General features: G+C 27.1%; 1 protein-coding gene across 1 annotated transcript in view; it reads right to left on the reverse strand.

Annotated features, from left to right (window-relative positions):
• LOC126907008 (uncharacterized) overlaps positions 1–27417 on the reverse strand; it is a 42154-nt gene extending 14737 nt beyond the window's left edge. Inside the window, exons 1-3 of the mRNA XM_050687993.1 lie at positions 27139–27417; positions 11207–11296; positions 8045–8124 (exon numbers count right to left, since the gene is read on the reverse strand). The gene's annotated coding sequence lies outside the window, so the exon portion shown is untranslated. The remainder of the gene's footprint in view (positions 1–8044; positions 8125–11206; positions 11297–27138) is intronic.
• Positions 27418–27929: the final 512 nt, after the last annotated feature.

Genomic DNA, 27929 nt, shown 5'->3' on the forward strand with positions numbered 1-27929 from the left:
TGAAATACGTATTGAGAAAAGGACAGAAGAAAACGCTATCTCTTCATGATTATTGTGTATACATATGATGATAATGTGTATACATTACAAACTTGACATTAATACCATGATAAGAAATTAGATAAGGCTATTATTACTTATCACTCTCATTCAAAAGTATATTTTTTGTTTCGTTTTAATAGTAAAAATGTAATTAAGTTATGATATAGCATTTAACAATAATAAATATTTAAATATGAATCAACAAAATATACTTCATTTATTTGATAACATAATATAATAGTTTAATGTAATACTAAATATAATTTTTATAAAAACTAATTGTAAAATTATAATTATAAATTGATGTATATAAAAACTTATGCCATATTAAAAAGTTTAGACACTTTTTGAACACTGTCTTGATATAATTTTACTAAGACATTATTGTCAGGTATTTCCTTTGAAATGATATCGTGCTCCCATAAGTCATCATTTATAAGAATAGCATAGTTTTTTTTTAAATGTGCAAGTTTTCTGCATTCTAATAATTGCGCTTTGTATTTTTCAATATTATTTTTTAGAATTGGTATACCATCAATGTTATTTATTGCGTCATTTGGATAAATTTCCTTCAGAACATTCGAAATACAGTCAAGAGGTAATGTAGAAATGAAGTACTTCCTAAACATGTTATACATATGTCTTAATAAATGTTTAAAGTAATAAATGCTTACATTTACTATTAGGTAATCTACAGTCATATTCAATAATGGAAGGAATAATACAGCTACAGAGAAAATATCGATTCTATCCATGACTACGATTAAAAANATATCGATTCTATCCATGACTACGATTAAAAACAAACAAAATCTATCGACTACAGTTATTCCAACACTTTCCATAGTATTCAGATAATGAGTATAACTCTGAATAATTTCTAAATTGTTATTTCGAAAAATCAGTTTCCCTAACTTTTTGTTAATGGCAAATTCTTTTTGAACAGGAACAATAATTTGATTTTGTTGCGTCCACGTCCACGGCTTTTCACATTCTCTCGGGTCGAAATATTCTAATTTCTCAACATCAGGATCATCCAACAGTGTATTTTCGTCATAAGGTAGAGGACAAAGAGATGCATCACTACCAGTGTAGTATTTATTTTCTTGTAAAGTTAGCTGAAGGAATGCTGGATATTCTCTTATGAGTTCATCTAAATCGTCATCGGTTACAAAAGTTTGACTTTCAATATTCGTAAATAGTTCATTAGTCTTAGGAACAATAATTGCATTAAAAATTGTTATGTTCAATAACATAATGTACATAATAGTATAATAATTCATTTTACTTGTATTAGTGGTAACTAAAATGATAACTCATTCGAGATGACTTTCTTGTACATAAATTGGTTAAATTCTTTAGAAAAATGAATTTTAATATTAAATAACTACTTGGATATATTATTCTTTTTTTGTAAATTTCAAGGTTTTTCTATAAATATAAACTATAACAAATTAATTTTTTACAAGTGTTCGTCGGTACATAACAAATAAAGTAGAAATGGTTCTAAAATTATTATAGTTAAAATATTATAAATCAACATAATAATTACTATTTCGTTATTGAATGCGTAACTACAATATATATATACAATGTATAGAGCATAGTGGAATTATGTAAAGCAATCATATTATCACAAAACTAAAGAATTATTTTGTGTACCTTTATATACTTCTGATTTTTGAACTCTTGTAAATTACTCAATTGTTCGTTAAGATAATTATATAAGCAGGTATAATCAAAGTAATACAACTGGTAAACCGTAATAATTATCTGTCACTGTCATTCTTTCCAACTTAAATCATAGTTAATTATGTATTAATATAAATTTGCGATATATTTATAAACTCTCAAAAGGGAGAATTCAATGAACAGAACACATTGATGCCTGTTAAACACTCAAAAGTTATTAAATCAACTTTCAACAATTAACTTCACAACGCACCTTGCGTGTACCGTTGCCTGGCAATTAATACACCGACACATGGTTATTATTTTTTAGTAATTTCATAACTGAACGTTTAAATTAGATGTTCACCTAAACGAAAGATTATTCCTGAAACTCGTACAATTTACAAGTCTTTATCCCCAGGTTCATGCGAGAGTACACAGCTAAAGGTTATTCTTCGGGTCACCTCATACTGCCTTCGTAAAATGTTCCCACATCGTATACATACATTTACGCATTGAGTTAATAAGAACAATCATACTATTGATAAGACTAAGTGTGCATTTAATTTTCATGAATAATTACACAAGAGAGTCATTTTTAGGAAAACCTACGCATTGCACTGAACGCATCTGTAATGCAAGTTCATCTATCAGTTGATGTGCAATAGTGTTCATACCTTGCACTTCCGAGAAACTATAGTCACGTACCATTTGTATCAGTCAACAAATGGCTATTGGCTACGAACCATTTGTAAGTTTTTTGGGTATTGTATCACTGCGTAGAATATTTTTACAACCATCTTTCAACTTCTACTTTCTTGATAAATTCTCACTGGTCACTTAAACTCAGATTTTGTGTCTCGTCAATTGGCATGTACAATACATTTCCGAAAATGAAACCATTGTTAATTAATAATAATTAAATGTTAGTTTCATAACATAGGCGGAGTTTAAATGATTTTTTTAACAGTGTGATAATGTCATTAAACAAAATACGTAATGAGAAAACTAAAATTTTATGGGAAACCATTGAGAGTAGAATGAAAAGATATGATGAGTGACATAATGAAAAGCAATATTTTTATACTTATTATTTAATTATTTATCCGTAAAAATACTGATGAAAACAGAAGAACGAGTATTTTATTGTTTGACAATTGATTTCATGTTCATCATTCATTTAACAATTTTTTCGGCCTAGGAAATCCTTGATACCTGAGTGAAATCTCTATGCGGAAGCAATGTTTAATATACTACATTGACACAATGTTATACCATTGAAGGTATAATTCATTTGATGTAAAAATACACATAGAACATAATAGATAATATTAGCCATCCATATGAGTATTTTATTGTATTATCACAGAGAAAACGTGCATACCATCCTTGGAAAAAGAATTGCCCTTGTCAGTAACACATTAGAGGCTGGATTATGTACCACACGCGAGTATTACAAAACTTTATTATTGTCGTCATGACAGATTTTGGCATTACAAAAATTGTCATAAACATACGAAAACTAATGATATCAGGAACTACGAACCATCAAACTACATAATAATGCTTTTATTTCTTTTTGATTCTATAAAAAAATATATAATAAAACATTATTAAGGGAGCCCGAATTTAAATGCATTTATAAATTTTGTTTGAGCCTCTTTGAAGTATTTCAAGTTTATGCTACTTTATTGTAGGGATATATAGGAGCATAAATATATTTCGATATTAGGATATCAAAATATATTCTTCTAAATCTCCCTAAAACTATAACCACAGTAACAACTCATACAAAATATTCGAACCAATCAATAAAAATGAGTAGTGGCCAATGAATAACTTAACAAAATTAAAAATAGATTTTAATCAATGCCCTATTAATTAAGTACCTACATTTTTATCTTTTATTGAGTCTATATAAAGGCTAAATAGTGTCCCTTGAGGATAACATCAAACATATATATAGAGTACACACAAATTATTTAAAAGTTTTGGGAAATTCATTTAAAACAATTGCTCTAAAATATAAAATCCTAAAATAAAATGTTTTGAATACAGGATTTTGGAGAATTTTTTAATGAAAAGGGATATGAAATTAGGGAAATTCTTAAAAAAAGTCATACGATTATTTTTCAAATAATGGGTTGGGTTCTATCCTATGCGAAAACGGCCATTTTTGAATGATAGAGGATACGCACTTGTAATTCATAAAGAAACCATATTGTCTTATTTCTACTACGGTGAGAATAATAATAAAAGTTCTAATTATTAATATACATTAAATAAATATTATACAAAAATATGTATTTTATGTCCTGCATGTTATCTTTCTTTTGGAATGTTTTGAATCATTTTGAAACAGACTACCAATAATACAAACTATCTATAATCAGCAATTGACTTTTTTTTTGTGTAAAATTAAATGATTTTAACTGCTGTGGATAATTTTATAGGCGTAATAATATGATCAAGGTAATATTTTGTAACAAATTGTACTTTGAAAACCGTGTAACCCATACTTCATATTTTATATTATTATTTATTCATGTCATATTATACATTGATACGTCAAAATCATTTTTAGATCTGAATTGGTACTACATAATTGAATATTTTATCATAATTAACTTTTTAGCTTCGATGCGAAGCTGAGAAGGTATTAAATTTATTATGATGTGTTTTTTTTTGTGTCTGTTACCACTTTTTCTCAGCTCTTACCAAACCGATTTCTTTCAACGATACGTAAAAAGATCACAAATCGTATCTAGTTAAAGACATTACCCTCAAAAATTGAAAACATTTCCTTCGATCCCCATAATCTCCAAAAAAATTACAAATTTAAATATCGCTAATTTTTGACATTTTTTCAATTTTTTTACATAAAACTGTCATAAATTTAAAAAAATTTCCAAATCAATATATATATATATATATTGATAATACATATATTTTTATATCCATGAGATATTTACTTATCATTTTTTATAAATTTGACCCTTTATCTGCATAAAAGGGGGGATTTAAAATGAAAAATTTTTTACAAAAAATTAACTTTTGAATGTGTTACGGAAATACTGACACGTTTATATATATATCTTAAATTGAAGCTTATGTAATATAATTTAATATGAAAAAAAAAAATTTCGGACTTTATTTTGTCTTCATAGTGATAATGGTTACTGTATTCAAAAATATGCTACTTTTGTGTTGAAATTCTTGATTTTTAGTTTATTTTATTTTTTAATACCTTAATAAAGTTTTTGAGTTAGAAAAATTTTTTTAACTCAACTAATATTTCTCTCATTTAGATTCAATAACTTCAATGAAAATCAAGGACCCCATCACTGTAGTCTCCCCTAGTTTGAAGAAATTTCTTATATATATAAAAATCATTTTACTAAGTGATTTTTTTTTTGTGGCTCTCATTTATTTTCTCAGCTCTTACTTGACCAACTTTTTTTAGCGATACATCAAATGATTATAATTATTATCTAGTTAAAGATATAACTCTCAAAAATTGAAAAAAATTATACTATATCAATTAAAAAGTTACCTAGTCCACATTCTCTATATAGACAATTAATATTATTAATTTCTAATGTTTTTAAAGTATTTTTTGTCGAATTAAGTTATGTTGGAATATAAATCATAAATCTAAAAAAAATTATTTCTAGTTTCACATGAATTTAACAAAAAAAATTTACAATTGTAATCAAATTTTATAATACGCTCAATTGAGTAGATTTTTTTAACAACATTTTGATTGGTTTTTTTAGTTATAGTAAATCATTAAAATTAATTAAGTCCTGAATATTTTAATTATAGAATCTTTTTATACACAATAAGTTACTTAAAAATGATTACTATGATTTCTATTTAAGTGATCTATTACAATGAAAATGCAAAAAATATATTTAGCTTTTCTGATAAATAATAATTATACAATTTGCTGAATGCGTATTAATCTTAACAATACTATCTTTTTAATTCTCGTAAAATTTTCTATTTAATAATGAAAATTTCAAACTTGAAGTTGAGCTAATTGAGTTATGGAAACAAATTCAACTTTTTTTTTACTATAAACTTTCATAAAATCAACTTTAAAAGACAAAAAAATAGGTTAAAAATGATATTTTGCACTAATTACTTTTAACATATTATAAATCAAAATCAGTAATAATTTGTAAGCAATTTTTATTTGTTTTTAATTATTTTTTTTATCGTAATAGATCATTTCAAAATCAATAATAATCAATGGTTCTTTATATTTTTTTGACAGAATAGATTTGTAATTAAAATATAAATGAAACTTATATTAAGACGATTTTTAGTTTCATTTTAGTTTCAAAAATTAATAATCTTAGTAGTCATTTAAAATAAACCCCGTTCTTATAACCAAGTTTATTATTTCAATTATTTAGAGTATATTTTGTATGTTATTACGTCGAAAACTTTTAACATCTAACTAAAATATGTGATCCACAGTTCTCATCTTGTGACTAAATTGCTCAAACGTGTAAGACCTGAGAACCTTTTTCTATTGAAGTTTTTCAGTTATGTAAGTGATGACATCAAATCACAGATTCACACAGATGTTTAATGTGTGAAATAAATTAGTAAAAAAGGAAAAGGTTCTTTGCAAATTTCCCAAACTCGCAGAAAAAATATTTCACTTTCACTGTTACTAATTAAATGTTATACAGGAGATTCAAAACAAATTTTAGTACAAATGGCCAATTACGCATACTTCATACATAGGCTCACGTGTCACTTTCACACAATGGGGAAGACTGTTTTATATGAAAAAAATATTTTTTTATTGTTGTTTATACTGTTTACATCAGCTGTATTATTTAATATAATTATTATTAGTATTACTTGGTAATAACTGTAAAAGTATAATAAAATTTTATTACTTAAACATTAACTATAATTAATTAATAAAAAGTAACACTAAAGATTCTTTCTAAAATAACATTAAGGCATATCTATCAAACTTTAAAAATTATAGTTCATAGTTCCAACCTATAACAAAATAAAATTATAATGTTTTAGAAATTCGAGTCTAATTTATGTATACAAATTATCGCCAAATAATTACTATGAAACATTGAGATTTATAACTATGGATTGTGTAAAAATTTAATTAATTCAAATTCAAATTCAGCTAGGAAAAATAAAAAAAAAAATTCTGATAAAATGTGAGTGTAAATAATATGCAAAGTATGCCCTTGAAAGAAGCTTTCAAACTTTAACCGAATAATATTTTTCATTAACCCATACCAGCCTCGCCGTTAAGAACACATTTTCTTGAGAGTTTTCTAAATTCTGTCGTTGATTAGTACTTACAAGAGTTTTTAAGTACAGAAGGTCCTATTTCAGTAAATATGAAGCCCTAATAGTTTCACATAAATAATATAAAAGCCATTACAAACGAATAATTGTAAAGAGGCAGAAATAATTTTTACAAAAATCCAAAATTATTGCAATTTATTAGATATTGATTTTTTACACATATTAAATTAAGCGAACTTACTTTAGTGTGTAAAACACTATAATTTTGTTAATGCATTCGACATGGTCTGAGAAATGGTTAGTAAAGTAATTGCGTGCAATATTTTATTGTGCGAATGGGCCGGTTTTATTATATTTAATTTATGTGATCTGATAGAAAGCCGAGGTCTCACATTGATAACCTCGAAATTGACACAAATATGGGAACTTCTGTTTCCGGTTAATTTATGAAAAATAATAGATACGAAAATTTACTGATGTGTTTAAGATAACAATTAAAAAACTACTTAAAAATCACTTTTCGTTATTACTCATTGAATTTATAATTATTACCTATCGTTTTATACTTCTACAGACGATCATTTTATATTCAAAGTATCTAATTAATTGTTAATTATGATATAAAGCTATGTATTTAATTTTAATTCTCATACTTTTTACTTATACTTATACTAGTTACGAATATACAAATATCCAGATATAAGAATAAAAATAAAATTCTTTATTAAAATCATTATCTATACTGAATTATGTTCATTGGTTATACACAAATTATTAAACGAGTTTATTCAAACTATTACAAAAAATAAAAAAAGTTAAAATCTTGCAGACTTTTTTGTCATAAAATGTCCTAAAAACAAATCAATTTAATAAAACACTTTTTGTGAGTTAATTATACAAAATATTGAATGATATATCTAAGGATAAGGACCTACATCGTTAACATGCCACCAAATCTATTACTTTTAATTAAACGTAATATCGTAAAACAATTTAATTGCTTAAACATTTTAATCTATTGTTAGTATATACTTACACTAGCGAATTCCCATCCAGATTATTATTTTGTAAGTATACATATATAGTTTTGTCAATCATTCAATGAGCCGAGTTGATCTGGAACAAAAAAAGATAACAATTAACATATTATTCGGTGCTAATAATATATTTGAAGTAATTAGATAAAAAAATTATTTGTTAATTTTTAACTTTTATAGTTACAAAAAAACGTTTACTACTATATATATGAAAAAAAAGTCAACTCGGTGTTTGTGATTACTATACTTGGTTTTATGATAAATGCAACTTGAAACGTTTCTAAATTTGTAATATTTTGAGTTTACATTACTTAACTTAAATTTACAGATAATACGAATTCACAACACAATTTTGTTCAAATAATCAACTTATTTTTGTTTTATTTTAAAAGAAACAAATATGTCTATACTAAACAACTATCTATCATGTCAGTCTTACTTTAGGAACCAATTAATTTAGGTAAAGAGAGAAGTATAACCCTTTGGTTCACGGTTGGTAACGCGTTGTTACGAGCTCCGTTGCAAAAGATTTAAAGGATTATTAGGAAAAGCCAGTAATCTTGATCAAGGTTGATAACACGAAGGTTATGATCACCATTAAAGATTAAACTAAATTTTTTAGAAAAGAATTTTAATATATAAAACTGACCACGGTGGGGTAACGATAAATCAATGAAGTTACAAGGACCGTAGAACATTTTTTTTTATTAAGAAAATAAAATTTTAGGATAGAAATTAAAAGGAACTTAGCCTACAGAGCGGTGTATATGCAATATTAATCTATTTGGCAATAAAAATCACGACCACTAGAATAATTCTAAGCATGATTGAGAGAAAGAAAACAAAAGATAATTAAGAAAAACAGCAAGGGAGTACCTTATACCGATTAACTACCACTTGGGTAGTGTAGATTAATCGTTTAATGATCATTATATTTTTTAATATTTTGTAATAAATAAATGTGCATTTTTATATCTTATTTAAATTGCGGGTTTCCGTTTGGACTGATATGTAACATAAAAAGGTTTACAAGTATTACTATCTATCTCATTAAATAAAAAGTACATTATATTATATTTTTTTTAAATAAAAGTTAACAAACAGCGATAACCAACGGACTTTCTTGCAACTGAAAAACGGCGATAAAGCTGACGCGAATGCTACAAAGTCTTTATAAATGCCTAATCAATACCTTTTATTGTTTATTTTTAATGTTAATTTGTTACAATTTATTAAACTTAATAAGTAGCATTAATTTATTTCAAAAATAACCTGATCAAATTATATGAACAAAAGAAAAACGTTATTTAAGTTAAATTGTTATTATAGTTTGGCTTAAGGTACAGAAATTATAATAACACAATTCATTGGTTTCTATCTGTTAACGGATTTATCCGATTTGGAGTGTTCTATTATTATTATTTTCAATTATGAATACTGATTATTGTTCATAGCTAGGATTTATTTCTACTTTTATATTATGCGATTTATCAAATAATGATTGATAGAAAGACGTATAGCAAATATGTATCATTGCACTAGTAGGTACAATATCAAAGTAACAACAAAACATTATAATTTAGACCGCGACTTAGGACGTGATGTTATTATCATCAAAACTTGAGAGTTATTACAACATCATAGATGACGGCAACGAGCTCTACAACAATAGATCTTACGGTACCACCCACGCGATTTTATTGAAATTATTAGTTGCAACAAAAAAAAACCAAATAAAATAAAAAGTGTCCATTTTTTTTTTACATTTTAGTTGTTTCGTCATTAGTTAGATTTAACTCAAAATTTTCATTCAAAATTCCCAATGGTGTGCTTGAAATTACATTTTGTAATCAGCGATACCATTAACTTTTAACCTTCCTGATATTTAACACGATTTATCTCATAAAGAGGTCCCTATAACCAAAAAATTAATTTGAACTTTCTCTGAAGTTAGACACAAGCTAAATAGACCCCGTCGAATCTCATTAATAGGAACACGGCGAGAAGAAACCAAATCGTGTACAATCAAAGTTATTGCATTCATCCATACCCCTGTGTCCTATAGTCTTGTATTCTGTTAAGTAGCGGATTTATACTCGAGTTCATAAACAAACTCGAGTCACGATGCTTAATAATGATGACGCGTGCAACTAACTCAATGTTACATAAATAACAACTTTAACAGCTAATTAAGTCTAGAACAATTCTAGACTAAATTCTTTGTTTGACACGAACTTATACAATAACAAAGTATTTAATATTAAATTATTATTTCTTTATTATTACATTAAGTATAACGAGTTTATCAAAAATAATATCATTAAATAAATAACATCATAGTTATTCTATTAATTCTACAAATTAAAAAAAATACATTTTTTTTATCAAACAAATTAAAAGAGCTAAAACAAATAACACCAAGTTTGAGTTTTGAGAGCTCAGAAAATAAAAATAAAATTTGTCATTACGTAAATGTTCATTATTATTAATAACAAAATTAATCATACACTATGAGAAATAATCCAAAAATTCCCATACGTCCATATAAAATTTTATATTAATAATATAAAAGCTTCAATTTTATGGTGTTTGTGTGATCCTTTACCATCATGGATTTATAGCTTTTTATCTAACAAACCACAAAAAATTAAAATTATAAATATATTATTTCTTGAGCTTTTTGCTACTATTGTGTTCTTCAGAGGTTGTACATGTCACTTTTATTATTCTAATATTTATGAACTCTTGATTTCAGATTGTAAATTCTCATAATTTTCCGAAGATTTAAAACTTTATTTCCTATTTATTCGTATTCGGATTTTAATAACTACAAATATTCTAAATTGATTTGTAAATTGGTACTTCTTAATTAATTTACAGTTAAGTATTTTGAAATAGTTTTGTATTGTTTTTACAAAGTCATTCATTAATTAAACATTCCTATTTTATTATTATTATAACATATCATATGCCACATGAATTTTTTTCAAAAATTGTAAAATTTAATGTCGATTGATTCCAACACTAAGTACTATTGACTGAATTATAAATATATAAATTAGCCTTCTTTGTTTCAATAAAGACAAATAATTTATGTCTATGTATTCCCATGACTTTAAAGTTCATATAATAGTTTAAGTAATAATATGTTTACTTCTCACCTTCACTTTTTATGTTAGGTCGTTTTGAAAAAAACTAACCACCACGTAGTCTATGATAATCTTCGTTGAGGTTTTTGATTTCACAATCTTCTAAAACAAAATATAAAAATAAATTATGAGCAAAAACATCTAAAATGAAAAGTCAAACTTTATTCAATATTAAAGTTTTCTCTTTATAACGTATTGAGATTAATAAATTATGTTTTTTTTTTATTATTTCATAAATGTTGACTAATTTTCCAGAATAAAGTAATGCTTTAACCAATTATAAAATAATTAAAAACATAAATTATTTTAAATAATTAATTAATAATATTATTTATTTCAAATACTTTATTGTAAATAATAATTTAGATATTTTATAATATTTCTAATAAACATCTTTTATTTATATTAAAAGCATATGATAGATATCGCTCAATACTAATATGGCTAATATGTTAATATTAAAATTATTTATAATAAAAATATAGTCATTAGACTTCTTTACTACGTTGTAAATTTGTTAACGAGTATCATCAACAAGATAAAACTAAGCAATATATTCTATACACACTTTTAATAGATAAAGTACTAGGAATATCCAATATATAACTAGTCAAGTAGCTAAACAAGTCACAAATATCAGAATTGATTTTAGTTTTATAATTATATTCGATTGAAACACTATTTATATACATTGGTGTTTTAATATTGAAAAGAATCATTCCACCAGGATACGTTTTATACTATTTACTTTGATTTTTGCTTTTATTATCGTCACTATATCGTAGCCTACACTATGATCGTATAAATCATGTCAGCTTTACTTATGTACCAATATTTATTGCATATTTACTACGAGAGTAATAAACTTTTGAAAACAATAATAATAACAATGAAACGGCTTAAAATTATAAACACCCTTGGGCCTTATTCTGCGGTTAAAACTAATAATACCATTTATTTGATGTAATGGATTCATATTATTTCTTATCCCACTAACACACGATTTGGTTAGACATAAAATTCTTGTAACTATAGATCACTTCTACTAGTGATGATACCTGTAGCATTTTAATTAAATGCCATAAAATATTAGACCGAAAATTATGAGGACAGCTTGTATTGTCATAAATACGTTTGCGTTAACCACGTACATATTAAAATAAAGCCAAAAACAACATTTTTGAATATTTTTACGGTAGTTCAAAGAAGTAATTTTCTACCGAAATTATTATTTTATGAACTATAGATATTTAAGACGTCCATACTACATTTTCAAAATATGAGATCTCCAAAATTAGAGCGCATAAGAATAATATATTTCAATTCTATTCACATGGTTATTTAAATAAAAATTCACTCTTACATTGAGCTCTAAAGTACACAAAAAAGATTTTATAAAAACATAAAATTATACTTATTGAAAACCATGACAATTAATAATTAAACTTAACTGTCATTAGTCAAGGCAGTTAGTTATAATTTGCGAAATTCTTATAAGAAGAACTTAAAATGACCACTGGGTTACAATACTCGTCAACATCTACTATTATAAAGAAAAAAAAGATAAATCTAATTCTATTTATCAGATACTATACTTTTCACTTAGTTTTTATCGACCTAATAATTAATTTGTCTAAACAACTTTTTTGTTTAAAGTTGTTTTACGCGCTTAAACGTCATATTGAAGACTCTTTCTTCAATTTTTTGTTGGATATGCTGGTTATAAAAGAATGTTAATAAAAAAAATCTAATGACATTTTCATTAGACAGAGTACAAGGTTTTTGGTAGTCATCCAACTCTAAAAGATGCATCAATTCTTTCTTATATCTGCTTTATATCCTGTGATGTTATAACATCATTTTCTAAATGTTTATTAGCACAATCAATAAAATCCAACGTTATCTTATATGATTTTTCAGAGAACATTTACATATCTCATAATATCGTCATAACCAATTTCTTTACTGTACAAAGCCCTATATTACTTTTTAATGGGTTTCATGTATATTGGTATGTTAGAACATCCTTTAATTTTGTCTTCAACGGAATTTGGGACAAGCGTGCCTTCAAGTTTTTCTAACAAATGATTTAAGTTTTTCACAACGATCATTACTTTGAAATTCAGCTACGCCTATTTTTTTTGCATAAAACTTCCATAAATCAATGATATTCATGTTGATTGATTTTTAGTGATCCTTTTCAGGAATTATTAACAAGTTCTTCTCATTCCTTGGCATTGTATTCAAGTTGAATGATTATGATTTCATACATAATGTTTACAGCAAATTTAAAGGAATTTTTTTAGTACACTTCCAGCTCGCAATACAACTCAAATATAATTGAACTTGACAAAGTTGATGGCTAGGGTAACATGTTTCATCATTTGTTTATGCTAAATCATAGAATTTTTGTACATTTATAAAATAATAATCATTTTTCATAAAGGGAATAGGTGAAATTAGCAAAAAAGTATGTCGATTTAAAGAGACTTACGTAAGAGGCTTACAAAAATAATTGTATTTTTCATTTTTACATTTTTTCATTATTACATTTTTCAAAAAGTTATGGCAATATTAATTTAAAAATATAATTTATAAAGTCTGGATTTCCATACAAAAAGCATATAGCACATAAGCAATAAATCGTCGGGAATTTTTTTTTTTTTTATTTATACACAAATTAAATGTAGAGGTTTTGATTATATTTTAAAGTCAATTTTAAGTGTCGAAAACATTTTTGTATACTAATATAACTAATATTCGTGTAGCCTACAGACAAAAGTAAAAATAGAAGAAAACTTATTAAAAATAGACATAAGAGACGGTCTTCCGTCGCTATGCAAATGCATCAGTTTAAAGAACTGTCTAGAGCATATGATTCATTTTTCTTTTCTTTTTTTGTTGGTGTGATCTTAAATAATGCTGTGGGCAACTAGACGAGTACGGGCCCGGTCTTCCTTGACCTTCTACTATGGACACGTGCTTCATGTCTAAGCAGAATTTTTTTAAGTTATCACTATAAAAAGCATTCCCATTTGTTTGGGATTTATTTCAATAAAAATCATAATTTAGTTTTATATAGCATTATCGATCACAGCTAATTCATAATATCTATTATATAACATAGAATAATGAAATATTAAAAAAATAAAAGTATCCATTCAGCCAAATACTTTTAAGTTCCATTAAATTAACAATAATTGTAATAAAAAAAAAAAAAATGTATGCACTAAGAGAAAAATGTTTAATTAATATCTACACATACTGCATATATCTATAGGATATATACAGGGTGGCCCACCACTCACTGACAACTTAAATAACTTTTGATCCAGTTAATATTTTTAGCTGATTTTTTTTTTAAATAATAGTTATACGTTAGGTCTATAGCTATATCTCAAAAATTAATTTTTTTACATTTTATCAAAAATATTAATTATTTTTAAATTTTAAATAAAATGTAAAAAAAAAATCTAAGATAGCTATTTTGTAGAGTAGAATTTAAGAAAAATTTTAGTAAAAAAATATCTTATTAATATTGAGTAGTAAATATTCTGTAGCGTTTTGAAGTTTGTGAAAATTTGAATTTTCATGTACTATTTTACGGTATTAAACATTGAAATACGTATTGAGAAAAGGACAGAAGAAAACGCTATCTTTTCATGATTACTGTGTATACATATGATGATAATGTGTATACATTACAAACTTGTCATTAATACCTTGATAAGAAATTAGATAAGGCAATTATTACTTATCACTCTCATTCATCTGTCCTTCTCTCAATACGTATTTCAATGTTTAATACCGTAAAATANNNNTCTGTCCTTTTCTCAATACGTATTTCAATGTTTAATACCGTAAAATATTACATGAAAATTCAAATTTTCACAAACTTCAAAACGCTACAGAATATTTACTACTCAATATTAATAAGATATTTTTTTACTGTTTAATTATTAATCGTATTAATACGACTGTATTTCGAATGTTCTGAAGGAAATTTATCCAAATGACGTAATAAATAACATTGATGGTATACCAATTCTAAAAAATAATATTGAAAAATACAAAGCGCAATTATTAGAATGCAGAAAACTTGCACATTTAAAAAAAAACTATGCTATTCTTATAAATGATGACTTATGGGAGCACGATATCATTTCAAAGGAAATACCTGACAATAATGTCTTAGTAAAATTATATCAAGACAGTGTTCAAAAAGTGTCTAAACTTTTTAATATGGCATAAGTTTTTATATACATCAATTTATAATTATAATTTTACAATTAGTTTTTATAAAAATTATATTTAGTATTACATTAAACTATTATATTATGTTATCAAATAAATGAAGTATATTTTGTTGATTCATATTTAAATATTTATTATTGTTAAATGCTATATCATAACTTAATTACATTTTTACTATTAAAACGAAACAAAAAATATACTTTTGAATGAGAGTGATAAGTAATAATAGCCTTATCTAATTTCTTATCATGGTATTAATGTCAAGTTTGTAATGTATACACATTATCATCATATGTATACACAGTAATCATGAAAAGATAGCGTTTTCTTCTGTCCTTTTCTCAATACGTATTTCAATGTTTAATACCGTAAAATAGTACATGAAAATTCAAATTTTCACAAACTTCAAAACGCTACAGAATATTTACTACTGAATATTAATAAGATATTTTTTTACTAAAATTTTTCTTAAATTCTACTCTACAAAATAGCTATCTTAGATTTTTTTTTTACATTTTATTTAAAATTTAAAAATAATTAATATTTTTAATAAAATGTAAAAAAATTAATTATTGAGATATAGCTATAGACCTAACGTATAACTATTATTTAAAAAAAAAATCAGCTAAAAATATTAACTGGATCAAAAGTTATTTAAGTTGTCAGTGAGTGGTGGGCCACCCTGTATTCTTGGATATATATCCTATGACACATAAGATTCTTGGGATACACCACTTAAATAAAAAATGCGCCCTTGAGTTCAGGCATGGTATATGTTAGCGACAGCGTCTAAGACGTAGCAGTTCTGGTATTAAAACACAACCGACTAGCAATAACATACGGAGTTTGAAAAATCAGGTTTCCAACAATGTTAAACAGTTCGCATAGCGGTCGCAGCGATTTGTCGTGCAAGAGAAGAAAAATACGAACACATACAAAGACAAGTAAGTAAATATAAACGAGCCGAACCGAACGCAGAACAAAAGGTCAATGAATTTTGTATGTAAAACAATATAAAGGAGTCTGTTAAGGGTTTTAAAAGATTGTTCTCCGGTGTATATTATGCAACACAATAGTGGCTATTAGATACTGCATGTAAGGAAGCAAATAAAAATGCAAAAAAAATAGCTGCCTAACACGGTCTGCAGTACATAGAATGCATGCTCAGCTGTAACCAAGTCAAGTATTTTAAGTCATTAACGTGTGTCGTAGAGCCTGATAGAACTCTAATACTGTCGTTTGGCGACTTTGAATTGTTCCTGATGAATTCATTCATGAATTGCTGCCACCGACCGCTTATACTACTCTCGTTTTCGTTAAATGCTTCAGCCGGCGACCGGTTAAAGTGAAGAAATCTCGTCTATTGCAATATAAAAACTCTTCAATTGAATTTGATGAACGAGTGAAATGACGGAAAAAATACAATGGCGCCTCAGATTATCCAACACACATAGCAGTGGCTTATACTGTGATGGTTTAATGAACTAGAACAACTGACGGTTTATTAGACCGTGGAAACCCAGTTTATCCAAAGTGCGCCCAAACATTAGATCTAAGTACGACAATTTGGAATCGCTGGTTCCGCATGTAATTTACATGGAAAGCAATTTATAAACAACAATACAGTAGTTAAGCTGTTAGTTTAAAAATATTATTTTAAAACCGGATTTTACATTACCAATGTACATTGTATAGCTTTTAATCTATTAACTTTATAGGCTATTGTTCAAAACAAATAATTAATTCTATAATACGCAATATCAATAACTTCATATATGCCTTATTTTAAAATGTTTAATTTATAATAAAAGATTATACCAAGCTAAAGCAAAAATATTTCAAAACAATGAAAGTATAAAAAAGGCGATTTAAAAATGATTTTTTATCACAAACCTTAATAAATAAGATTAAAAAATCTAAATGTCCTTTTATAAACATAGACATTTGACATCAAACTGAACATGTATGCCTGGTAATCGATTCAAATATCAAACAGTTCTATATTTTATTCGCGTTAATCATGTTTTTCAATTAAATGTACTAAGTAAAATAGTATTGATGAGCATATTGTGTCAACTCTGGCAATTTACAATTATTAGGCCGGTCGTTTATTTTATTTAAAAGTTGTGATATATAACTACGAAAATATATGTTATGTTTGCTAAACAAACAAACTTGCTTATTCACTTGTGTAAACTTAATAAACTGTAGGGTATATTAAATCATTAATGTTATTTATTTTTTTAGGCAATAAATTTTTTAAAACAGTTAATACAACATTCTCAATAGAACGAAGAGCACTTATACGTAAAAGAAATTACAATATAAGCGTCGAATTATAAAAAACGATTTATAATGGTAGCGTATATACACACGCATAAATATTTATTCTGATACAATAAGAAATATCCTAAGGGTAGTACCGCCCGGCTTGCATGTGTATGATTATAGCTACTGAATCACAGTCTACTGGTCGACACGTATCAAATTAATACAAATTAACAGCGGGTGACTGTATATAATTGTGCGTTTTCAAATAGCTCATCGACTGACGCTGATGAACCGGTTGGTGTGAATAATATGTAGAAATATACATTTCACACAGCTATTCATTGATTTTTATTTCTCCAACATCTTTTTGTCGTTAACTCGCATAAAACCGTTTCACGTACATAACAGTAACTATTTCAGCTCAAACAACATGGGAGATCAACGATTTTGTTCGAAATATAATTTGCATTTTATAATATTTACAAATTATTTGTTCTCGTTGTTGTTATTATTATACTAATAAGTTGAATGCGAATAAACTCTTTTTATGTCTAACTCAGATTACTTAGACACTTAAATGTACAAACTAATGTTAACTGTCAATGAATTTGAAATAAATATTAAAATACTATTTTAGTTAGCTTAATCAATTCAGTTGAATTATAGTACGAATCCAATTGTTTATGAATAAAACGTGGAAAATATTTTTGTTGGAGCCGAAAAAACCTCAGACCAGCGATGAGTAATACTTGGCCAAGCTTTAATATTATTAAATAATCAATCAAAAAATAGTAATATTTTGGAGAGCATCGAGTGTTCTCAGACCAACCGTAAATGCATCTCTGACTGTTACTATTGAAAGTTAAGCTATTCAACGTATACGCAGCTACCCTCGCTTCGTCATAATCAATGATACAAGTATTATATATTTAAATATTTAAAAAATGATATGAATAAATACGATCTTAAATTGATTAATAAGTTTTAAGGATTACTCTTTAAACAATAAAGCGAGGCCTTTTATGATTTACAAATAACATAAAAGAAAAAATATTTTCAATACGAGTAACTTTTTTATTGTTACATTTGTATTACGATGATTGTAGATAGTGAGGGAGTCGTATAGTAAATAATATTTATCACTTCCAGTGTCAAGGCTACGGAGCAGATCAAACGTTGGGATTATGTTGCTGGGGCGCGAGCGACACCTACACTGTGCACACACGCATAAACTTACATTAGAATAAATTTATACATCACAATGTATAACAGGTGAAAGCGCATGTTGCAAGTGTAATAGTATGATTATTATGATTATCATTAAATTTAAATAAATTATGTATGTGTACGCACGTAGACCTATTGTCCACGGCGGCGGTCAGTTAATTTTTTTTTCTTTTTTCTCTTTTGTGAGCGAGTATAAATTATTGTAACGTAGTGTCCCCAGACGCATATTGCACAGATTCCAATGTTGTGAAACACTCCGAAACGCTAAGCAGACAGGGTAGGTGAATTCCTTAGACTAGACATTTTTATTACGAATTAGCTTATATCCAATGTGTGAACATGACAAACAAAGAAACAATGCAAGACCATAAACATTACACTGACGCAAGAATTATTGCACCTCTTAGATACAATAATTCTATGAGTAGAACGGATATTGACACCAAATCTGATATTGTATGAGAATCACATTAAAGTAAAACATACTAAACAAACCAAAATATGTCTATCACAAATATCCGTCATTAAAAACTTAAAGAATTACAAGGTGCAATGTGATTCACACGCTGTACAATTGTTAAAAATTTATAACACACAAAACTTTTTTTTTGGAGATATTAATTGTACCAAACAATGTGTGAGAACACTGATTCCGTACGTGTAAATTTTACCTTTTTATACATTACCTAAATACGAATGACTTCCTTATTTTTTTATTTCTTACAGTGACGTACAATTAATTTGTAACAAATAATAAGGTAGAAATGTTAACGAGTAATTAATTCAATTTTATAATGACGAGAAAAACAGCACTCTAATTATTATGGTAAAGGAGTTAGTGATTATGCATTTGATAGACCAACAATGTTATATTACATATAACCAGATGGGTGCTATTGCACCCCAAGCTTTTTTGTGTCACTGACATAAAACATACAGTCCTAGCTAACAAGTATTTTAATTCGAATTTTAGTTTTAATCAATATAAAATAGAATCTGTGGCAACTGTTACTAACAGAATTCTAAAAACCAGAAGCGTTACTTCCGCAAGTAATTACGTCAGCTTTGTACAATCCGCGGATAGGAAAAGTAAAAAATATATTACCTGCTTATTTTCAGGCTTATCACAAACAGTTAATGTTATTAATAAAAGTTATTAATGTTCTAGTAAGGGAGGTGTTACGTAATAGGTACATTGATTGATTAGTGATCAGTAATAAGCACGTATAAAAAATAAATTTCAGGGGGAGAGTTGAACAATTTTTTTAATTCAAATAGAAATGTATGATGCATATATTTTTATGACCTTTTTTTTTTGCTCATAAACTTTCTAAAATACCATTTTCAGTAATAAATTAGGTATCGCAAGAATTTTGGAAGAGGTGTGACATCATACCTGTAATGTCACTACTAAAAAGTTTATAATTGACACATTATAACACTACTGAATAAACAAATAGGTAATATCGTTGATTGACTACCAAGATGAGTGTGTTTATTGCAGTTTAAACGGTTCTATTATACAATTAAACTATAGCTGACTTAAAAAGCTATGCTTACTTGGATATTTATGCATGTACGCTGTATTCAGATGATAAACCTTTCTAAGTACTATTATGTCTGGACGTGTCAGAATAATATGTATGATACATTTATAATATTATGATTACCATGGGAAATGAGCCTGTTGCAAGGTCACCAAGGACCGGCTGTTGTGTAATAATATTTTGAACTATTATCCCATTTCAAATCAACAAAATAAGCCACAATCGACGCCAGTAATGTACGCGTACTTATCTTGTACCCTCCTTTTTATTTTATACATAATATATTTACCTTTTTATAAACACACGCACAATTTTGGTGTACGCGTACATAATCGATTTGACTCTGAAAGAACGGCAACCGGATTCTCGCCTACCGCTTTTGTAAGAACATGTATCTTCTTTATAATAATAATGGTAATGTATTCAAGTATTCCTTTTTGGATATTAACGAAGTTATGAAAAAATAGAGAAGGCCAGAGTTTTTTTTGGTGTTTTAATCTGTATATATTGTCACTTGTCAGTTGTGTCAGTGCAGATATTTAGCCTATTCATCGGATATTAGTAACGTATTAACGGATAGGGCAATATGATAAGAACTTTAATGATAAAAAAATACATAGTTTAAATATACTATTTTTAATTTTAAAAGTATTTCAATGAGTACAGGGAAAAATAAATAACCTCATAGAAAATTTTTTAATAAACCACTGTCGTATAGAGTACCATGATCGTTTGACGTGGTTAATTAAAATATAATCAAAATTTTTGATCGGTTGATTGCCTGTAATTTAATAAGGTATTGAATCATTGGTAACCGACTTATGTGATCGGTAACGTCCAGGAATATTAAAACAGAAAAAACCAAATATCGAGAGAATTAATAACAGCCCAATTGCCTCAACTGCAAATCGAGTCGCAGTTCAACAAAAAGCAGATACTTTAGTAAGTAACAAATCATCAATTCAATGAACTATAAGAATACATAATTATACACTAACGTGTATAACTGTAATATCGATAGGAAAATTTTTGCAAAACCAACAAGTACTTTGCATAGGTAAGTATATGGTATTTTTATGAAATCAATAAATAATTAATTTAAACCAAAAATTCAGTATTAATTTAAATAATTATATGCATACATAGATCATTAGATTAATTGATTGAAAAAATTGAACAGAGCAATATATTATAATTATATACTCTCAATATTGAATGCAATAAAATTAAAAAAAAACTTCACCATCGGATCAAACAGACAGTACACAAAGGAAAACTTGTTATCTATAACTATTTAAAAAAAAAAGTGTCTTAAAATCTGTAAAACTATCTTTGATGCACATCCGACGTTTTCGCAGACAATTGGAAAAGTTTATTGACCTGCGGTTCTTATATGTAAATACGATGTCTTATTAAGGATGATCTAGATAAAATCGTCTAGGCGACTTGGTGATTTTTTTCCAACGTCGATTTTCTACAATGTGAGCACCTCGGTATGTGTAGTATAATGGTGACTTTTTTATGCTTCGTAGAATTCGTGAGTAGTGACCAGCTGAGTATAGTTAAAACGAACAGAAAAATCGCGAGTGTTGATCGCAAAACTAACAGTACGTTAAGAGGAAAACGACATTCGACATAATCGTAATTTTTGATAAGAATACAAGTGAATATGATATACGAATGCTTAATGTTTTCGGAAATTAGTAATATAGTTAAATAGTGTTTATAATGAGGAGATTAATTATGATTTAAGTATTTTAAATTAATTATTTGAATGAAATTATTAATAATCAAAATTATTTTAGATTAAATAAAATAAATGGAAAAATATATTTTTTTTACTGTATTATAAAGGTTTTTTTTTTAATTGTATATTAATGGTGGAAACAAAGATTGTATTAAAAAGAATCCCATTTTATTAATTTTTGAACTAAAGAGTTTTGAGTGACTAGAAAAATAAACAAATAAGTTAAGTTACCCCTATTCAATATACCGCATTCATAAAAAATACAAAAAATACACAGATGGTGTCAATGACTGATAATACACAAACAACTGAATACATTAAAAACACCTAAATGAATAATGGCTAATGTTCCAAAAATTATCTAAAAAGAACTGAAAGAGAAGACGAAAGGGTCGAGACATCGAAGAACCGACGGGAGATTAGTTGTATTGCGTTTTTTGTTAAGCTTGTGAATATATAATGCATTGTGTAATATAGAGGGAGTTCTCGACAAAAGTCAATTCATTGATCTTATTTCATTGTTTCGACCGAGTAGAATATCCATGTATACAGCCACAAATATATTGTCGCTATTAAATGTAATTACTTTCTGTGCCTTAAGTTGTTTTATATTCAGAATATAAAAATGTATATATGATGATTTTATTTTTTTACGTTTTTTCAGCCCATTAAGGTTTCCCGAAGAAAAGATTTCTTAACCATGGATATTCCGGAACAGACAGTCCGAAGAGAGATGGCAACACCAATTAATGAACTTATTTCTCGCTCAATAAACGGAGACTAGTCTCGAACCCAAGACAGTGCGCATTGGATACTGCTGCGTTACCGACTCGGCCATATCTTCTGTCTCATTTGATAAAACCTCACAAAATTAATAACAGTAGCGATGGCGAGTAGGAGATCGTAACCACATACCCCAAAAAAGTTATATACATACATAACCTGTATATATATATATATATATAACGTTCTATGTGCCAAAAAAATGAAAAATTGTTTTATTTCTGATCTATGTTCTATGTGCCAAAGGCCACAATCTTGTATGTGTTTCAAATGTCAATTAAATTTTTTACTTGTACAAAATTGCATTCATAGATGGTGTTCGTTATGTGAGACATGCCCATGTTACCATCGTTTTTTGTGTTTTCTGAACAAATATGTTTTTGGCACATTGAACGTTTGACACATTAACTCTTCATATATATTATATACACTCAGAAAAAAAATTCTGGATAATACTGACAAATAAGATTTTAGTTCATTCAATATTTTTTTTTACTTAATAATTAAAATCTATTGAATTATTAGAGGGTAAAATGAAGGGTAAATTTTTTTGAAAAGAAAATAATTACAAAACGATAATGATAAAGCCTTAGATTATCTTTTTATAATTAACACTGGCATTATTGTAGAAGAGGATATGGTTCTTATACTCCACTCAAGGCAGATATATTTATATAGTGAAGATACAATTTTTTTTCGTTTGGAAGGTATCGAAAAATGTTCCTATGTAATTCCCCCTGAAATGAAACATTGCAAACATAGACATAACAAAAGGCATCACTTAACTAATTTGAAGTAGCTCAATTCAAGATCGTCTGTTTTTTTAATATTTGATTTGACCGACTGTAAATTTATAAAAAGATCTTATGGCTAACAGTAATATTTAAACTAAAGGCCTGTTGGCCTTACTTCAAAGTAGTTAAGTAAAAATTGTATTTTTTGTAACAGTAAGGATTTATGAGTCGAATACTTTTTAAATAATTAAAAATGTTTGATTTATATATGTTTTATGTGAACTAACAAAAAAAAATATTATTACCGCTTTTTGATAATTTAGTTTTATAACTTTTTGAAGAGTTTGATAAAATGAAATAACTTTTTACACGACAATTTACAATTTTAATATTCGCAAATTTTCTCAACACTCAACTACAAAGAAACTCATAAATTTTTAATAATTCTGCACTCACTTAATCGCATACGAGTATGTGCAAGTGTAATTATATAGTATGCATTATTACATAAACACAATCCACGGCCCATTCGGAATATGTGAGACTTCTTGAACCACGATTTGCTCATATCAGATTGCGCATAATATACCCATTAACACGCGTATTAACGCTATCGTATAGGAATTTTAATTAGTAACCGAATGTCTTTATCGAGGAAGTCCTTTTAGTGCTTTTAAAACATAATACAAATAAAAGCAATAAATAACACTGTTATTGTTAAACTATAACACGAAAGATAATTATTTTTTGGTTTATTTTCCAAGAAAGATACTTTCGATTCTATTTTATGATCTACAGTTTTATACAAGACCAAAACCAGGTTAAACATAATTCATACGAGTAAGAAAATAAATCCGAAACTAGGATACTGAGGTTTTAGGCCTAATCCGGTATTTTAGTGTACTCTCGTACCTAGGTAAGTTGTCTGTCACATCGTACAAATGTGACCTTAGCTCGTAAAATAGACCCATTATAATGTTAAGTATAGTGATGTCTTCAACGTTGGGTACATATTAATTTTTTTCTTTTTGTTGTCTGGATTTATATCGTATCTTTTTGCGTACACGTCCGGAAAAATAATAGTGTTGGTCGAATTATGAAAAAAGCAACATCTCGTACACTATGGACACACCTATTGTTACTGCTTGGAATAAGGATAAGAATAAAAAAAGGACGTCGTATGTGTCCAGATCATAAAAATCAATTCATATACCCCCAAGAACAATGTCCAAGCCACGGTATTTTACCCTCTCCTTCAAGTAAAACTGTACCTCAGATTGGCATTATCTATTCGCGAAATCTCACGACGGTGGACCTGCTCAGAGGTACCATCTCTCGTGAAACGACTCTTGATTTATGGAACGACCTCAGCGACCATACGAGTATTGTCATGAGTGCACTACACATACCTGCTGATATCTCAACGCACAAACTGCACCACCATTAGAAGACAGCAGACGTTAAGATGGCAAAAAAACGAACCCCTTGTACACTTTTAATTACAATACAGAACACATTATTATAAATAACATTGTACCCTCGATTTTATAAAATTTCAAATAATTCATTTATGCACGTCAAGTATTCATAGTAGCCCGTGTCTTTTGTTTTTATCACATGAAACATTATTTGTTGGAAAATGAAATCAATGTTATAGATAAGCAATGTACTCGTACAATTATTTAAGTTAATTGTGTAGCGCTCCGGGAACGATATAGTGAATTAATTCGGAACACAATTCTTATTAAATACACACCACTCTCTCGATACGCACTCGGTAATCCGTTCGTATGTGGAGGAACTGAGTGTATGAAACGCGGGAGAGACTAAAAAAGAACTCCGCGTAACGACAATACATAAGGTTGACGACCGCGAGCTGAAGAGAATGATAATAATATAAAAGAATAATATTACCTATATAATATCATAACATAAAACTGATTGAAAAAATGAACTCTAGAAATACTATTTACATTAGTACATCACAATAGAGTAAAAATTAATGTTGTTAAAATTAAGTGGTAAATTAATATTTTTTAATGGGCGGTATTCAAATTCAATAAAGTTAAATCATACATTAACGTTGATATGAACATAAAAAAATGAAATTCTACAAATTATTAAACGCATTTTCATGAAATGTTAAATATTTTTTAATTTTGTACCATAAATGTTTACGTTTTTGATAGGTGAAATAATAAATTAGCTTTCTTACTTAATATTCACATGCGAAATTTGAATAAACTGGACGTAGAAAGCGTTGCAACGCTTTAAATGAACTATTGAAAACGAAAGAAGTAATTAAATTAAAATAGGATATATTTTTTTAATTACACTTACACCCAGAGAAAAACCTCGATCTATATGATAAATTTATTGTTCAATTTGATAAATATATCATTACTATTGAATCTATGATATATTTATCAATATGATGATTTTTTTTCTTGTCTTGAACAATAATTATTCATAAGAATAATTATTTTGTTCGTATTAATAAAACATTATCATAAACCCTTGATAAAATTTCTCTATCAAAATTGATTGAGGTTTTTCTTTGGGTGTAAGTATATTTTATTTACAGCAGATTCAGTTACAAAAAATAAAACCAATGGAAAAAAAAGTCAGCAAAAGTAATTATACAAAACATAAATTGTCTATCTTTGAATATTATACACGGAAAATTTTCTATAAATTATTCAATAAAAGCAGAACCAGGAAAATTTTATAGAATATTGCAAAATTTTTGAGTAAAAATATGTATTATAATTTACTATTTCAATGAGAAATTAAATTAATTTCTATCAAAAAAATGTCCGAAAATGATTATTATTTCAATGAAAATTATGTTTAGATCTTTTGTCTTATAATGATAAAATAAATAATTAGAATTAAATTCAAGTAATTTAAAAAATACTACTCCTCATTAAAGTTAAACGTATTTCGATTTCTAAACATTAAAAAATTAAAAAAGTCTTGAAAATCATCATCAACCGGACAACCGCAACTCCATACACGTGATAGAAACAGTCACGCTCTAATATTTAACCAACAAAATACTGTTTTCGAAAAACAAAACATAAACTAATCACACTATATGTATAAAAATTAATTAATGCAGAATGTTACTGTTGAGATGACTGGACGTATTACTGGAGTATAATCTTCTTAGAATTGTAGGTCGATTAATCCGCGAAGATTTTCAACACGCTTTAAATTAACCACACTACCTAACAAAATGACATTGTATTTTCAAATTTTTTTCCCCTCTTAAAGAATACAAACATCAAATTTGAAATAACGGTGTTATTTGATCGGTTTTGTACGTGAAATTTATATCTAGATAAATTGCCTGCTTATAGAGGTTAAAAATAAACTTACAGTACCTGTGTGTCCAAACTAGTGTAATACTCACTATATTTAATATTTAAAACGATTTTTTTTTTTAAGTTAATAGAAAAAATAAGAAAAACAATACCTCAAAAATTAATATCACATGAAAATTAAACTTAATAAAAGAAAACTAAAAATAGAAAAAACGGTCTTCGAACTACTCGTGTCTCGTCATAGCACGTGCAAATGGTGCGCGTGAGAACTCAGTAGCAACACACAACCCGCACGCTAATAGAACGACGCACGAAGAGATACTGACTGACTAACCGTCCGGCCTGTCGACCACACTAACGGTTAGTACACAATCATTGGACGCCGCGTTGACTTTCCATTAACAATTTTTGAATTTTGTTTAAGCAATATTTATTTATTTAATTTAGTTACTAAAATTATTGTTTGTAGATTTTTCAATTAATCATCTACGAATAATGAATCATAAAACAACGATAATTTATTCACATTCTGAAACAATGGCTTCTATAGAGCAAAACATTTAAAATTTAACTTAAAACATGATAACAACTCAATTTTTTATTACTCCAATTTTCTACTCAAATGTGAAAATAATTGAAACAGAAAGAGCTTTTGAACCACTCGTTATAGGATTGATCTTAAAGCCCTTTTTTTATTAGATTTCATAAGTATTAGTTTTCAGTAATTAAGGATACGGGTTTCAATTGTTCTCATTGTTTGTAACAATTAACCTGTTCCTCACTGTTTGAACCTTTGTATATTCCCAAATGAATAAAATTAACACAGTTAGGATTATTTTTTCTTTA

This window comes from Daktulosphaira vitifoliae, unplaced genomic scaffold (genome assembly GCF_025091365.1).
Source record: "Daktulosphaira vitifoliae isolate Bord-2020 unplaced genomic scaffold, ASM2509136v1 Scaffold_1, whole genome shotgun sequence".
In the NCBI taxonomy this organism is placed as follows: Eukaryota; Metazoa; Arthropoda; class Insecta; order Hemiptera; family Phylloxeridae; genus Daktulosphaira; species Daktulosphaira vitifoliae.